This window comes from Akebia trifoliata, chromosome 8 (assembly GCF_017979445.1).
Source record: "Akebia trifoliata isolate Shusen 1 chromosome 8, ASM1797944v1, whole genome shotgun sequence".
Taxonomy (NCBI): Eukaryota; Viridiplantae; Streptophyta; class Magnoliopsida; order Ranunculales; family Lardizabalaceae; genus Akebia; species Akebia trifoliata.
The window spans coordinates 4,770,711-4,787,799 of NC_141382.1; the positions used below are offsets into that span (position 1 = coordinate 4,770,711).

At 33.8% G+C, this 17,089-nt stretch overlaps 1 pseudogene; it reads right to left on the reverse strand.

Annotated features, from left to right (window-relative positions):
* Positions 1-350: 350 nt before the first annotated feature.
* LOC147395620 (RING-H2 finger protein ATL66-like) lies at positions 351-9,645 on the reverse strand (annotated as a pseudogene).
* Between the last annotated feature and the right edge of the window lie 7,444 nt (positions 9,646-17,089).

Here is a 17,089-nt window from a genome sequence, read left to right on the forward strand (position 1 = left end):
TCTAGTTTAAATCCGTGAATCAACAAATTAATGGATGATTTATTGACTAAGCAATGAATATGATATCAAGTTCACCCTTCACTCTCTTAATTTTATTTTGTTCAAACATTCAAATCAGATTCTTAAAAAAATTGGACCCAAATATTTGAATATAATTTTTATTTTATTTTAGTTTTTTAGTTTTTTAAGGCTTCAATAGGCCTTTGGTCCCCATTCCACTTGTGACAAAAGCATAGGGACATCTCCAAGCTAATGTACACGACTCCTTCTGTTACAAAATCAAACAACACTCACCCAAATTCAACACAATCCCTGCCCTTCCCTAGTATAAAAGAATAATAATAATAAATTCTTAGTTTCTTCTACGTTGAAAAATATTTCCCAATTTTCATGGATTATTTGAAAAATTCAATTAAGGAATGCCCAATGTTTCGGCTCGGAGAGACGCTTGACAGAGTGGGCAACTCGAGTGACGACTGAGCCACTGGTCAATGCACCCAAGGTGGTAAGTGTGATGACAATCAGGCAGGATCTTAACCTAGCTTCTTTTCATCTTCGAATTTACAAAGGCATATAGAGCACTGAGATTCTTCCTTGGCGGTGATGGTGGTAGTGGTAGCCAATGAGCCATGTAAGAAGATTGGAAAACTATCAATGGTGGTGAGATCGAGTCCCACCGAGTGAGTCGGTGATGTGTATGTGTGTGGGGTGATGTTGGTTATGAAAGTGGTAGTGGGTGATAGAGGACGATATCGATAATATCATCAGAGGAAGATTATGAGGAGAAGGGGAAGAGAGAAGAGAATGAGTACGAGAAGGAGGAGGGTTCGGCCGTGGACTTGGAAGTTCTTGTCGTCGAGCTCATCATAGTGCCAATGGAAGGGTGAAGAGTCTTTGGAGGCCGTAAGGGAGAGAGGGAGAGGGATAGAGAAAGGCAACACAATGTGAAAAATAGCTCAAATTTGATAGACCAAAAGGTTGAATTGGTGTCGAATTTTTCTTGTCAAATTTTTTTTTCGATGTGTCGAAACTGTCAAATTAGTGAAGGATGAGAGAAATTTGATAGTTCTAAGCCGTCAAATCTGGGAACATCAAGAATTTCGACGGTTCTAAACTGTCAAAATTCAGTTTCTATAATTTGTGGGCCTTGGCCTGTCAATTGTTTTTGTGGAATTTTCCAGTTTTCATGTAATGCAATGCGTGTCTGGTGTGTGGTGTGTGGTGGGGTTCATGCATGTGGTGTTGTGGTAGCTGTGTTTTTAGTTAAAAAGTGAGATGATGATAATAGTGAAGGCCGATTATAGAAGTTGCTGCCAGTAGTTTTTGTTACTATTTCTCTTTTTTTAAGGCAAATTCTTTTTTTATTCTTTTACGGGGAAGACTCTGAACTCCAAACCCAACTATTATTTTCATATTAATATCCCCTAATTTAAAAAATAATAATTATTTAATACTTCATTTTAAATTTGAGTCGTGATAATCTGACTCGAAAAAATGTACTTGGTGTGTGCAGTTGACATGGCAAGTGCACAGAACTATAAATCTTTCTCTTTGGGATACCCAAAAAAAAGATCTACGATTCTATGCACTTGCAAAGTCAACTACAAAGGTTTTAGGGACTCATTTTATCAGTACTCTTTAAATTTTTGTCTCCTTCACCATTTGTTATGGCAATAGACAGTGCCCCCACCAGCTAAAACAACATAAAGTGAGATTCTATATATCCAATAATTGGTACAACCAGTGTCATACTATCTAATAATATATGAAAGTTTGTTAGGAAGGGCCCCAAGGAGAATCTCCACCTTGCATGAACAGCAAAAATTCAGTGATAATAATTATGTAGTCAGGGTCGGATAAATATTATAAACGTAAGTGTGGTTTTGGGAGGAGGGTTTCAATCGAAGAAGATCGTCCTTTAGCTCTATGTAATTATTATAAATGGTTGAAGTTGTGCCACATCATCAAGGCAATTACATTAAATCATTTAAATTTAGGAGTTTAACGACCGTTCAATTTTAAATGCTTTATTTGACAAAAAAAGAGTTTTTTTTATATATATTTTTCATATCTGATCTAAATTATGTACTAGAGGACTGAGTTGTTAAATTATTTTTCTTCTTTCAATGTGATGTTTTGTGGACTATAGAATGAGAGCTAGGAAAAAGCGGCTACAAAGGATATATTTTTTCCCGTTTCAATCATCCAACCCTAAGTGTACATGGTCTAGATTCAATAGTACTGATCTTTAAACTATAGATAGATTCACTTTCTTTCTATAACTTATGCAAAATTTAGGGAAGTGGATCGTCTATAGCATTGTTGTGCAAAAGCGTGCAACAAACAAAATGAACTATGACCAAGAAATCTAAAGTGAAACGAAATAGAGAAAAAAAAAAAAAATAATAATAGAACATAAAACATGATTTACGTGATTCGGCAAGATGCTTACGTCCGCGGGCAGTGATGATCAATCCATTATATCAATAACGAGATTTCTACAGAGTTCGTCAGAACACCATAGTCCCCTGTTACACCCATTTTAAGCTCTTTGTGACTCTCACTTTTCGTACATAAGAATGAACCTAAATTGAGAGAACATATCTCACCCTGAAAAGATTTGGGTACTGATCCATTTGGTTTGGGTATTGATGAACATATCTCAGCAAGAATTCAGGTTGAATTCATGAAAACTATCCAACAAGAACAAGTTCATGTAGCACCCTGTAATACACTTTCAACGGTTGAAAGAGCACCACATTAGTGATGCAATTAAATCCCAAACTTAAAATATTGGGAGTTTAGTAGCCATTCATTTGCAAAGATAAGGATTTGGAGAAAAAAAAAACTACTTTTTTTATTAAAAAAAAAAAAAAAGATTTAAGTCATGATCTCAAGAGGGCTGAGGTGGTAATTTTTTTTCTAGTATGACTCTATTATCTATTGAAAGTGTGGTACAGAACTTGTGCTACGGATGATACGCTTCCAAAATTTAGTGGGTCATTCCAAATCTAAATATTAACATATGGAAAGCTCTACCTTGATCTTGGTTTTGGATGCACCACATGGAGGGAAAAATTTGCTAAAACCCTACTCTTTACATATTATTTTCTAATATTAAAAATATGACTAATGATAATCTGACTCCATTTTTTATACACTGCCTGACCTGGTAGTTCACATAATCATAAATCTTTTTACTTGTGTATCCCGAAGCAAAGGATCTATGATTCTGTGAAGCAAGTGCACAAAAAAGGGAGTCAGACTATTACGACTCTGAAAATATCTTTGAGCCTTTACTTTTTCAAACTTACAAATCCCCCTTTCCAAAATTATTTATTTTCGGAGTTTCTATTTGCACCTTTACTTATTTTACACCAATTTAAGATTAAATTATTTATCACACCCAATGTAAAGATTAAAACAACCATTTAAAATGAGAACTACCTTTCTAGACCAGAATTTTCTAATGACACACGAATAAAAATTGCATGAGAGAAAAAACCACAAGATGCCACTACCCTATAATTGAGAGAACATATCTCACCCTGAGAGGTGAAAAATCCTAACAATGAGTAAGAAAATATTTTGACAGAAATTCTCTTTCTCAAAAAGAAAGAAAATGTCATATAAATATATTAGAACCAAAACAAGAAATTCAAATGATTGGTGTGTAATTTTAATTAGAAATGGCGGCATGAATTATTATTATAATTAAATATGATTGAATAAAGATTTTGGTCTAGTTTTGATTCAGTGAATGCAAGGAAAATATAAAAAGAAAAGAAAACAAAGCAAGATAAGACTTTATAAACAACATCTGAAACATAGTGTTTTCCCTTAAGTCTCAATAGAACACTGAATGCTATGAGTCAAACAAATGCCAAGGAGAATAGTAAGGGCTTATTTATTATGACTTTTTCGTTGATTTTTTTTGGCTTTGAGATAAAAAAGCCGGAGAAGCATGCTTGTTAGTAATGATTTCTGTATCACTAGCTTTTGCGAGAAGTCAAAGCTGCATTTTTAAAAAGTCTTGGTGGGACTGCTTTCACACAGGAGCCACTATGAGAAGTCAACATCGAAAAATGTATGGGATGAAATGACGATTTCACCTCTCATTCTTCTTAACTCATTGATTAAACAACATAATCAATTGCTTTTATAGCAATCAATATTTTCCTGGACACAACTTCCTAGACTTTGAACTTCTGCTTCTCCTAAACACAGAACCTGAAGTAGAAACTAAAATTTGTAACAAATAGATCTTAAAAGAAAAAAAATTTAAGCTAACTATGTTAGTTAGATGTGGATTTTTTTTTTCTCACAGAATCCTAGATCCACTAATCAAATGAACTACATGTATTGAATGGCATCCCCAATTCACAAAACTTGTTAGGCATGACGTGGCACACACTAGAGAGTCTCTGAGAAAAAAAACTCTCATGCCCACCCTAACTAAGTGATTTTTTGTTCACAGAATTTCTTGTCAATGCTCAGAGTCCCTCTAGCCATTCCCTTAGAAAATTTGGACACAAATGCCCAAATACATTGGTAGGAGAGAGGAGATTAGTAAAAGTAAATCCAAATACTGAAGTATAAATATATTTTAAATTTATTAATGCTTCCAATAACTGAGAGGAACCATGACAAATACAAACAACTCACTTCTCAGTTATAACCAAAACATGGTGGGGGCAGCTCCAAGCTAAATTACCACTAAGCAAAACCCACCCAAATTCAGCACACACACCGTCCCAATTAAAATAAATAAATAAATACTAAATCGTTAGTTTCTTGAACACTGAGAACATTTCTACTTTTGATGGAATATTTGAAAAATCTTCAAAAGAAAATATTTTGTCTAAGTAAAATCATGGCGCGGACGATTCGACTAGGAGAGACGCTCGACAGAGTGGGCAACTCGAGTGATGACTGAGCCACTGGTCAACACACTGGGGATGGTAAGCGTGGCGACAATCAGGCAACATCTTAACCTTCTCTTCATCTTTGAATTTACAAAGGCATATAGAGCACTGGAATTCTTCGTTGGTGGTGGTGGGGGTGTTAGTGGTAGCCAATGAGCCATGTAAGAAGATTGGAAAACTATCGATGGTGGCGAGATCGAGTCCCACCGAGTGAGTCGGTGACGTGGATACATGTGGGGTGGTGTTGGTTATGAAAGTGGTAGTGGGAGATAAACGACGATATCGATAATACCATCGGAGGAAGAGAGAGAAGATGATGAGGAGAAGGAGAAGAGAGAAGAGGATAAGTATGAGAAGGAGGAGGGTTCGGCCGTGGACTTGGAAATTCTTGTCGTCGAGCTCATCGTAGTGCCAATGGAAGGGTGAAGAGTCTTTGGAGGCCATAGGGAGAGAGGGAGAGGGGTTCATGTGGTGATGGTGGCTGGGTTTGTAGTTGAAAAGTGAGATGATGATGATGCTATAGTGGTGGCCCATAATAGAAGTTGCTGTCGTTTATTTTGGTTACTATTTCTACTTTTTTGTAAAGCAAGACTCTTTCTTTATTGTTTATTGTGTCTTCTACTGGGAGGACTCCAAATATTATTTCATCTTATCTTTTAGGATTAAACAATTATTTTCATATTTTATTTTTATTTTCCTTGCAATTTAATTTAATGAGGGAGTATTCGGCTGACAATCTTAGGATTATAAAACAGAGATAAAACTTATGTTTCATGTGGGTTAGAAATTTTGGGTTGAGTTGATTTTTTGTGAGGATGATCTCTATGACGATGATACCCTTTTCATCAAAAATCATCTCAATCTCAAACTTCTAACCCATCAAAATTATTTTAGAATTGTGAATCGTTGATTTTTTATCAAAAATTTGTAAATCACTTTTGATAGACTTAGGAGTTTCAGATTGGACTGATTTTTGGTGAGGATGATCTCCTCACCGTAGAGATTATACACACACAAAATCAGTATAATCTGAAACTTTTAAGTCATTTAGGATAAATTTTTTCATCCTAAGATTGTCAACAGAACCCTCTCCTAATTTAATTTATTATTATTATTATTTTTGGTGACATGGGGTTGGATAGATCCTCCACCAGCTAAATTGACATAGAAGTGAGATCTTACCCAATAATAGGTACAACTACTCGCATACTCTCTAGTAATACATGAAAGTTTGCTAGAAAAGAACCCCAACTCATGAATAATTAAAATCTCTCTTAATTACATGCAAATGGTAGACTATAAATTATAGGGACAATGACTGTGAAGGATTTGTTATAGAGAATATGTACTGAATAGTCGCCTAATAAAAAAAATACATACCATTCAAGTTTCACTTAATAAAATATTATTCCATTATGGATCTTTTGAAGAATCTTTTAAGAAAAATATCTGAAATATCCTTTTAATATCGTTACAAAGTGGTTTGATCTAAAAATGTATACCAAGTCAAATAAAAAACTCGACCAATTTATTTGGTCATTAATATTTGTGTGAAAAATAAAAAATAAAAATCTTTATTTATTAAAAGATATTCATAAATTCAATATAATTTTAATTGACTCATTTAAGTTAACTTGCTAATTTTTAAGTTGAATCAGTTCGATGAACATTCAAGTCGAGTTTTAAAATTATGTTTTAATTCTTGAAAATTATTTATATATTTGAATAAATTTAACATACGTAATTCAAATCAGTTTGATGGTGATGATGACCATACTCATCTCCATCAGCATCTTTGTTGTAGTGGTCATCATCTATGTGAGTTAAGATTAGTAGTTTTGGGAAGAGAAAATAATGATTTTTTTTCATTGTTCTACAAGAGATGAGATCATAATCAAGTGATTTGTCATTAATTTTAAAACATAGGAGTACCTAAAATATTCTCAAATAAACACATTTCTTTAAGCTTAAAAAATCATTGAAAAGATGGTTACAATATTTTTGCTTTAAAAATCCTTTTTAGATTAATATTTGACAGAGTACTAAAGACTTCATACTTTTTTAGAAGGGACTTTTTGGTACATATTTTCAAAAAATAGGTCTTTGCAGTCATTGTCTCTAAATTATAAAAGCTGTAGGCAAAACGAAATTACTTTACCCTTAAATCCGTGTTTTGAGTATGATCTCCTTCCTGTTCTTGTAAAAATCTCAAATTTGAGAGGATTTCCTAGATTTAGACTCTTTGACGATCAAGTTACTTAAAAAATCAGAAGGTCTAAATTAGAATACGAAAAAAATCCTTTACCTATGTGTTGATACTTGTATTTATAGATTTTCAAAGTTATTCTCTCATTGGTAACTTCTTGAAAATCTTATGCATGTCTCCCAATCATCATTGAATTAATTAGGATCTTTCCATCTTTATTTTGTTGACTCCATGATAAATCATAATTATACTCTTTTTTATGCTAACCTCCTTCTAAATTAGTTAAACAATCTCATTCTAATTAAGATCTCGTAAGTCCTAGTAACCCTTTGTTTTAGGCTTATTCTCTTACTAATTTTATAATCTTTCCTTCAAGAACAAAGCTTTTGGATGCGTTAAATTGAGTGTTTCAGATTATGACACGTGTTACATAGAAGATTGAGTCCCCTTCGAAACTCTATATGCCTTTCCATAAAAAAGTGGCTATTTAATGTTGTACACATGCCGGGTTAGATAGCTACTGCGGTTGGCCAAAGCAGAAAAAAAAAAAAAAAAAAAAATCGTGTCCTAGCTTTTTATAGTTTATAAAAACTCTAATGGGAATTGATTGATACGAGTCAATCTTTTAATAAATATGTTTTTTTTTTCCTTTTAAAATGTAATGTTAAATTTTTTGTTTTGTTTTTTGAGTTATTTTAAAGTCCATAGTTAAAAAAATAAAGATAAAATATGAATAGGAATCTGTCATGATTTTCATGTTTTCAATATACAGACACAATTTTAATTGTAAATAAGTCTTTCAATTTTGTGTCGACCATCATCTATACTATAATTATTCTTTATGTATATTTATCTATAAAGAAGTGAACGAAGGATTTATTTTTATTTTTTCCTTTTAAAAAGAAGTAATATTTTGATCATGTGCAATTTTAATGGTATTGGACATTATCATTGTCCTTTTTTTTTTTTATACTCAACTAGATATAAATGAGAGATATTTTTATCATCTAGAAACAAATGTTCCGTGAAGTGAGAATTTGTAGAAATGTTAAAAAAATTAAGATTTGGAGAGAGTATTGTTACTGGAGATTATGCAAATGAATCATGATAATCTGACTGTTGGGCTTTGTGGAACCTAGTTATGTTTGATCCGGTTGATGACGTGAATAATGTTTGCGTGGTATTTTGATAGGAGATTTTTTGAGGTTTGGTCCATGCAGTGGAGGCTTGGGCCAATAGGTCCAAGCCGGAGTGTCATGGACAGGCCTCCTGGAGGCAACGCTTTTAGGAAAATTTTTTGAGCCCGTTTTGTAACTCATTGTGAATCATGTGCGCAGTATATAGAAGTTGTTTTTGGTGATTAGGATTTTTTAAGGTTTTGGTTGTCATTTTTGGGACTTGAGCCGCATTTTGTAATTCTTCTTGATAATAGTGAAATCCCTGCAACTCCGTGGACGTAGGCAAATTGTTGAACCACGTAAATACTGTCTTGTGCGTGTGATTACTTTCTTTTTCGACGTGTGTTTTTTCGCTATTTTTTTGTTTCTCACAAATTTGGGAATTTCGCGTTGAATTCCTTACACAGCTACCCATATGACATACTCAATCGACTCTCCTGACGTGATAAGTTCGCGAATCGTAGATCTATATGCCTTGGGATACAAACTGCACTTCCCCATAAAAATATTTATCCCAAGGGAACCACGTATCCCAAGGCATACATCTACAATTCCTGAACTTGTCACGTCTGGAGAGTTGATTGAGTGTGCCACATGGGGTAGTCAGATTATCACAACTCTATGCAAATAATACCTTTTTTTTTTTTTTTCTTTTTTTCCTCCCTTCACTAAACCTACTTTTATGAGATCAATAAATCAATACGGACGAGAAATGAGCCTAGATCTATTGTATCATCACTCAAAGTCTTTACCAACTAAGTTCACTAGGACTTGCATGCAAATATGAGGAAGACTCTTTATTTTAAGAACGGAGATTTATAGATAATTAGATTCCTCGAGGTCTTGTTGAATATTTGACATAGCCTTTGTTTTCAAACTAATGAAATATCCCTTGACCTTGGTACTCCTGAGAGACTAACAAAAAATGATCCAAATACGATCTTTAATATCTAGAAAACCTCTGATGGGTTTTTCAAAATAATTTGCAAGTTTTTGACTCCATCCCTCCACTTGACTCCATTTTTTTTTCCGACCTATCCTCTGAATGAAAATTTTCCATATTTATCCCGTATTAACCAAAATGACTCCACCTTATATGATTTCCCAATCCAAACTTGTTTACCATGTTTGCGACATAATATGATTATTATTTTGTGCTTACCAGAGAAACCAAATGAGACCAAGACGTTTTTATTTATTTATTTTTTTTAAAAGACTTTGCGAATGCTTCATAAGACTTACCTTGTACAAAACAAAAAATTATCTTCATCTCCTGGACAGGACAGTCCACTTCTGAGCCATCACTCTTAAATTCCCTAGCTAGCAACCAACTCATTTGTCAAATCTTCCTCTCTTGATAGAACTGATCTTCAAGCTTGCTGTTTTGGGCTAATTCAACCATCTTTACCACCTTAGCCATGCACTTTCGTGAGCAAGCTTAATTGGATTTTCCTCTGATTGGGCTTGGCCTAAATTTGTAGTAAGACCCACCTTCTTAGCCGAGCAACCTTCGATTGGCTTAGACTATGAGATTTAGGAATTTGTAATGCATTTCTTCAGTGAATTTTGATCCATCTCAAAGCATATAATATTTTTAAGCTTTAATGCACCCTTTGGTACATGTTGACAACCTTTTTTTTTTAGTTGAGCAACTTGATCGTAGTGACAAAGTTAGGATTCGGGAATAATTTGGAAAGAGAAAGCTTCGGGAAAAGTTGGTAAAATCGGGAAAACATATGATGACTAAAAAATGTAAAAAAAAAAAAAATGTTTTTAAGTATAAAATGTAAAAAAAATATGTATTTTAATATTAAGTGAAAAATAATAATTAAAAATGCTAAAAACAAATAATATGTGATTTTTTCAAAAAAAAAATTGTCGATTAAATCACTATTAATTGTGATTATTTGAAAAATTCAAAGATTTGTTTTAAAAAACTTCATGATTTAATTGAAAACTATTAAAATCGTGATTTAATTATCACATTTAAAAAAAAAAAAAACTGCAGATTTTTCTCACTATGAAGTTGATCAATCCAATCAACAATTGTCAAGTAGAATCTTATCTTTTCGCAAGTGAACATCAACGGTCAAAATTAAAATGAGTGGTTGCAATATATTCCAGACAACTTGATTATTTTTATGGCTTTATGCTTAGAAGGCGCCCAGGGGTCATGGAATGTCTTCATCAAATACACGGTTGAGATTGGGAAAAGCAAAGATTTCCTACAGATCAGACTGGAATTTGAGGGACTAGTAAAATTTTTTCTAGGGATTGATAAATATTCTTGGGAATCCCTTGCATCTCGACCTTCATTTTGATGGAGAGCCTCCACCCTGGGTTGATTCTAGTGTTTTCCATGATGGGAAAGGGGAAAGATCAAGAAATATGAATGTTTGTCAATAGCATACCAATTGAGTTTTTGAAAATGGAATTAATAATTAATAGTTGACAATGAAGAGATTTAAAATATCTTTTTAAATAATTATGTTATGCAACATTATCTAAAAATTCGTATTGTATATGATTGACAAACAACCTAAAAACTTATCTCAATTGATTACCAGACTTGTGATTGATTATAGACCTCATAATTAATTATGATAATTGTTGTATATTCTTTAACGTACCTTGAACACCTCAATGCTAGCTTTAATGGTGAATTTGCTTCCTTTTGTCAAGCTAGGGCACCGTTGTGATACCTGTCAAAAATCCTTGGACGTTCAAGTTAGTACTAATATCGAAAAAAGTAATGATTATAGGGTCAAACCACCACTCAAAAGTTCTCACTCACAAAGTCTTTTCCCCTCTTTATAGGTTAATTCATTTCCTTAAACCCCTCATTGGACACGTCTCCCCTTTCCTTATAAAGGGGAATTCTTCTTGATCCTCTCCTAGATATTTGGGTTAGATAAATAAAAGCCTTCGCAAGGTTGAAAATTATCCATTCTGAAAAGAACAGGATTGATATGTTTTATTCACTTAAGATTATTGGGATACTTTCTCAATCCTATGGGAAAGGCTCTCGCCTTGAGTATCTACTCAGCTACTCAAGCGGGTTAACAAGTCGGCTCAGCTGTGCCTAGCTGATTATCTTCGCACCATGGGGTTGGGTTGTGCTGGGATGTAAGCCCCTTATCCTTTCAACCCTACTTAAATGCTGCCACATGTAGGGCCAAGATCTAGCATGGATTACATCCAATACAATTACCCCTCTCGAGAAAATGCAATCTTTATAATTTCTTGAGAATCATTCCCTCACCCATTTACTCAAAGACTAATGTTGGAGTGATACAAGGGTGGACACATCTAACGTGGTGGCATGCACATAACTGTAGATGCTTTTTACTCATATCTTGTGGAAAAGCATCTACAGTTATGTGCGTGCCACCATGTTATTAGATGTGTTCCCTTGTGTCACCCCATTATGACTCTTACTCAAATCATCCCGTTTCAATTTTTAACAGTCGCTCGCATAGAATACCGCCATCATTTGGCAGCATCAAACAGTCCGGATTCCATATCCGGTTATTCAGTCACCAGATTCCACCATTCAGGGCTCTTTTTAGTCTTGGATACCAGATCAAGGAAATATTCTCTATTCTTTATGAAAATAATGGTACCCTTAATAATCTGTAGGAAGATTCCCTTCTTTAAAACCAAGGGTTTGTTGGACTATACGAATCGTTAACATAGGAGCATGTAGAAATGAAGAAATGACTCTTCTCTAAATTGATTGTCCGACCAAAGCCTTTTATACAAGTTCAAGAATCCAAGAATCCAAGAAGATTATTCTACGATGGCTACCAAGAAGATTATTCTACAATGGCTACATGAAATCAACTCTGTACTCACCCCTCCTTTGACAAAACAATATTCATTTCTACGGAGATGGAGTTAAAAGCCAGTGCTCATCTTCAAATATATCGCTTAATTTGGAAGAGGCCTGATTAGGGTTGGTTAAAAGATGAATATTGATGGTTCTTGTCTAGGAAATCTAGGTCTTACAAATGGAGGTAATATTGTATAATCAGGAATGTTCAGGTTAATATTCTTCGAGCTGTTGGATATTTAGAGAGTCATCCAATAATTTTGCTTAGTTTAAAGATCTCTTAATTGGAAGGTATGCACTTCGCAGATACTTTGTTGGAGAGGGAAAAAACTAATAATAGAATCTAATTCCATGTTACTTGTTTAATCGATGAAGCTATCAACCAACTTATGGAAAGTGAAGCATGCTTGGACAAAAGAGAACTATGTTGTCGATGCTTTAGCAACTCATGCATTAAAGATAATTTCCTCTTTTATTTCAGTTATAATTTCCTGTTTAATCTACAACTTGTTTGCTTAGAAAAATAAATAAATGAAAGTCGAGCATGCACGTATACTAAAATATACACATTTATTAGACTCCTCCATATATGGATTCTAGTAAGTAGATCGCTATCCTCATTAATTGACGTTAAACTAAGGTGATTGAAGCCCATGTACAAGCAACATATCTCGGTAAAAAAAGGTAATCATAGAATAGTATGTAAGGACATCACATCGTTAGTAATCGATGCAGCCACTTTTTTGAGCAATAATCAATCGTTAGATAAATTTTTAATCCACCAGAGAACGATACATTGGGATATTAGTATTCAATGCATTACTTTCTGTGATCAATAATCAATCAATCGATGACTAAATTTTGACTCTATCATAGAACGGTAATTTTTTTGCTAAATGAGCCAACACGACATGAAAACTGGAAAATTCGACATAAAAAATTGACGGGCCAAGGCCCACAAATTTTAGAAATTGAATTTTGACAGTCTAGAACCATCGAAATTCTTAATGTTCCTAGATTTGACGGCTTAGAATTATCGAATTTCTCCCATCCTTTATTAATTTGACAGTTTCAACCTGTCGAAAAAAATAATTTGACAATGAAAAATTTGGCTCCAATTCAGCCCCTTGGTCCGTCGAATTTTATGAAATTTGATGGCCTAGGACCATCAAATTTGGGCTTTTTTCACATTGTGCAAGTGTGTATTAATAGTCGAAAATGTACAAAGGGGGGACCCTTTAATTTACAATTTGAAACCGAGGAAGGGTAAGCCTAATGCTTATGATACATTTTCTTGTGATCAAAGGAAGGCAATTAATAACATAAAACATCTCCAAATTTCTGTTCACTACTCCAAAATTTGCTAGAGTCAACTGCCATGTTTTTTTTTACCTCCAAACATACTGAACCCTCCAAGTAAGCGAAAAGCTCACTCTTAATGCCTTGCATCCAAGGATTCATTTTCCACAGGACAAATGAGCCTGCTAGTCCTTTTAATTAAAAGCATCGAGTCCAACTCAATTATGATCATTCTGTCTTGTAGATTAAAATCATTCAAAGCTTGGATTAGAGCTCAACATTCAACGGCATTAGTTGTTGAGTTATCGAAGTGCCAACTTCCAGCTTGGATAAAACTACCATTTTCATCCCTTAGAGCACTCCCTCCACCGGCAATACCTCACTATGTGAAAATTGAAAAATTTGACAAGAAAATTCAACAGGTCAAAACCCACAAATTTTAGAAAGCAAATTTTGATGGCCTATGGGCGTTGAAATTTTTGATGATCCCCAATTCGATGGCTTAGAGCCATCAAATGTCTCCCATCCGCCATTAATTTAACAGTTTTGGTCCGTCAAAAAAAAAAAAATTGACAATGAAAAATTTAACGCATTGGTCTGTCAAATTTTAGGTTTCACCCATTCAAAGCAAGGTTTCTCCCAAACTAGAGACAGCCTTCATCTAGGTGGCCACAATCTAGCCTTCGTCTTGGTGGCCACAATCTCAACCGAAATCCCAATGTCTTCAAGACAGTACTTTCATCTGGACAGGGTTTAGTTTAAAACAACACACTATCAATTTTCAACCACTTTAAAATCTGATTTATGACCTTGGCTACTACAGGCACAACGTGAAAAAAACCTATATTTGACGGTCCAAGACAGTCAAAATTTTCATTGTCAATTTTTTTTTTCAACAGACTGAAACCATCAAATTAATGGAAGATGTGAGAAATTGACGGCTTTAAGCTGTCGAACTGGGGAACACAAAAAATTTCAATGGCTATGGGCCGCCGAAATTCGGTTTCCGAAATTTGTGGCCTTCGGCCAGTTGAATGTTCTTTTCAAATTTTTTCAGTTTTCACGTAGTGAGGGCATACTATCAAAGATGGATTCATTCCTTGGTAGCCATATGCTCCAGAAGATACCCAAGGAACCACAAATTTAATAGGTGCCAGCTGTGATTAGATCGATTGAACCATAAATTTAAAGGAGTTCAAAGAGAAGCTTGATGGCACTGCATCCAAAAGACGAGCTACGAAGAACATCAACACTTCACAGGCCAGATTGCAGTTTAAGAAAAGGCAAGAGATTGTTTCTTCTACTTTCCCGCAACATCAACATCTTGATGCAAAACTCAGGCCCCACCTCTTGCACACCGAATCGATCATAACAACATAATGCAAAACTTTCCATGCTAAAGTCTTGAACTTCGTGGGGATTGGGGAGTTCTGGATTTGCTTCCATTTAGAGCAATAGATCCCTTTATGTTGTATTGATAGTTCCAAGCTAGTTTGGAAGAGAAGTGACCTATTATAGAATGGTATGTCGGAATATATATCTCACCATTGATAATCTCAGGATATGTATCTCACCATTGATAACCAATGCTCTACTTTTTTATTTATTTATATGTATAATCAATTGATGGCTAAATTTTGACTCCATCATAGAATGGTAAGTTAGGATATTTCATTGTTAGTTATCAATGCATTTTCTTTTTTGATCGATAACCGATCATCGGTTAAATTTTGACTCCATCAAAGAACATTATGTCAGGATTTCTTATCGTTAGTAATGCATGTCTACGTTTTTTGATCGATAATCAATCAACAACTAATTTTTTACTCATCACATATAAGGTATATAAGGTTATCTCATCACTAGTAATCAAAGCATCAACTAGTTTCGATCTATAATCTATCGATGACTAAATTTGACTCCATCATTGAATTGTATGTCAGGATATCCCATCGTTAGCAACCAAAGCATTTACTTCTTTTGATCGATAATTAATTAATGGTTAAATTTTATCTCCATCATATAGGTATGACCATACATCAAAGAATAATGATGAATGCACACGGTCTAGGTACATGACTGATGTGGCAAGGGTACACAACTATATATTGTTTTCATTTGGATATAATGTAGACACCCCAGTTTTGCATTTGCCTTATTCAACAATTCGTCACTCGGTTGTTATGAATTCCTAATGATGAGCGCAAAGAACTCAAAAACTTGAGAGTTCCTTTTCCAATTTTTTCGTTTCTAGTTCTTTTGTTTTTCTCACTCGTTACTACTCGATATAGAAAATTACGCACGTTTAGGATTACTACACTTTACAATCGATTTATCAAGTACGTACGCTTAAGTTCGTTAAACATTTTGATAACCTAGAGACCTCATGACACTAGGAAAATGTAACATCGAGATTTAGAAACAATCACATTAGGATTGAAAGAAATCATAGGTCAAAATTCGAAAAAAATTGACAAAACGACGAAAATACCCCTGGTGGATCCCACACCTCCAAAAATTCTCAAAAGTACTTTCATTACCCATAATATGATTTCGAGTATTAAAATCGGTGAAAATAAATAAGTTTATGAGAAATTACAAAAATGACCGAAATACCCCTTAATGTCCAATTTTTACTTAGAGACCTTGATTATTAGGAAAACATGATCGAAAATAAATTATCGATAAATTTACACGCACCAAGAAATCTAGAAAACTCACACAAAAAAAAATTGAAAATTTTCACATAAAATGACAAATTAAATTAAAAATTTAGATTAAACAACCAAATCAAAGATTTTAAAATCTAATGAACTACCAAATCAAAAATTTTAACATAAATCGACCAATCAAATCAAACTTCAATATTAAAATCTTAAGAATCTAAATCGACCAATCAAATCAAGCCTTAAAATTAAAATAACCTAAATCAACCAATCAAATCAAACCAATGTTAAAATTCAACCTTAATCGTCCAATTGAATTGAAAATTAAAATTAAACTCAACCGATCAATAGAGGACTACCGATTTGCGAATAACATGAGATCACTACCCAGATCATTATAAGAAACGTGAAAGAGGGAAATTTAAAATAAAAAAGGGAAAACTTTCAAAAAAATCCAACGTTCTATTCTTGTGAAGGAGAGAAAGTAAGAAAAATAGAAACTAAAATCGTATGAAAATCCAACGTCCCATTCTTGTGAAGGAGAGAAAGTTAAAAAAATAGAAGCTAAACTCTTACAAAAATCCAATATCCTAGCAACCCCTTTTCTCTTCATCCTCCATGGTAACACGCAATAACCACATTTTTTTTCCTTATTCTTCACAACGTCCTAGCAGCCCCCTCTCTCTTCACCCTCCTCGACAATATTACAATAGCCCATTCTTCATTCTTTTTCTCAACATTTCAATTCCAACAACCACCTATCTCTTTGTAAGCTGATGTCGAGTTGCGTCTGCAGGATTCGCATCATAACAACCACACTGTATTAGAGGTAAGTCTAGCTTTGTCGCTTTAAATTTTTTTTTTTTAATATCCTATCTTTAATTTAATTTCTCTTCCTCTCTTCTATGTTTTTTTTTTATTTTTTATTTTGATGTTTCTTTAGTTTTCTTTTGCCTTCTTATTTTTTTCCTTTTCTTTTTTTC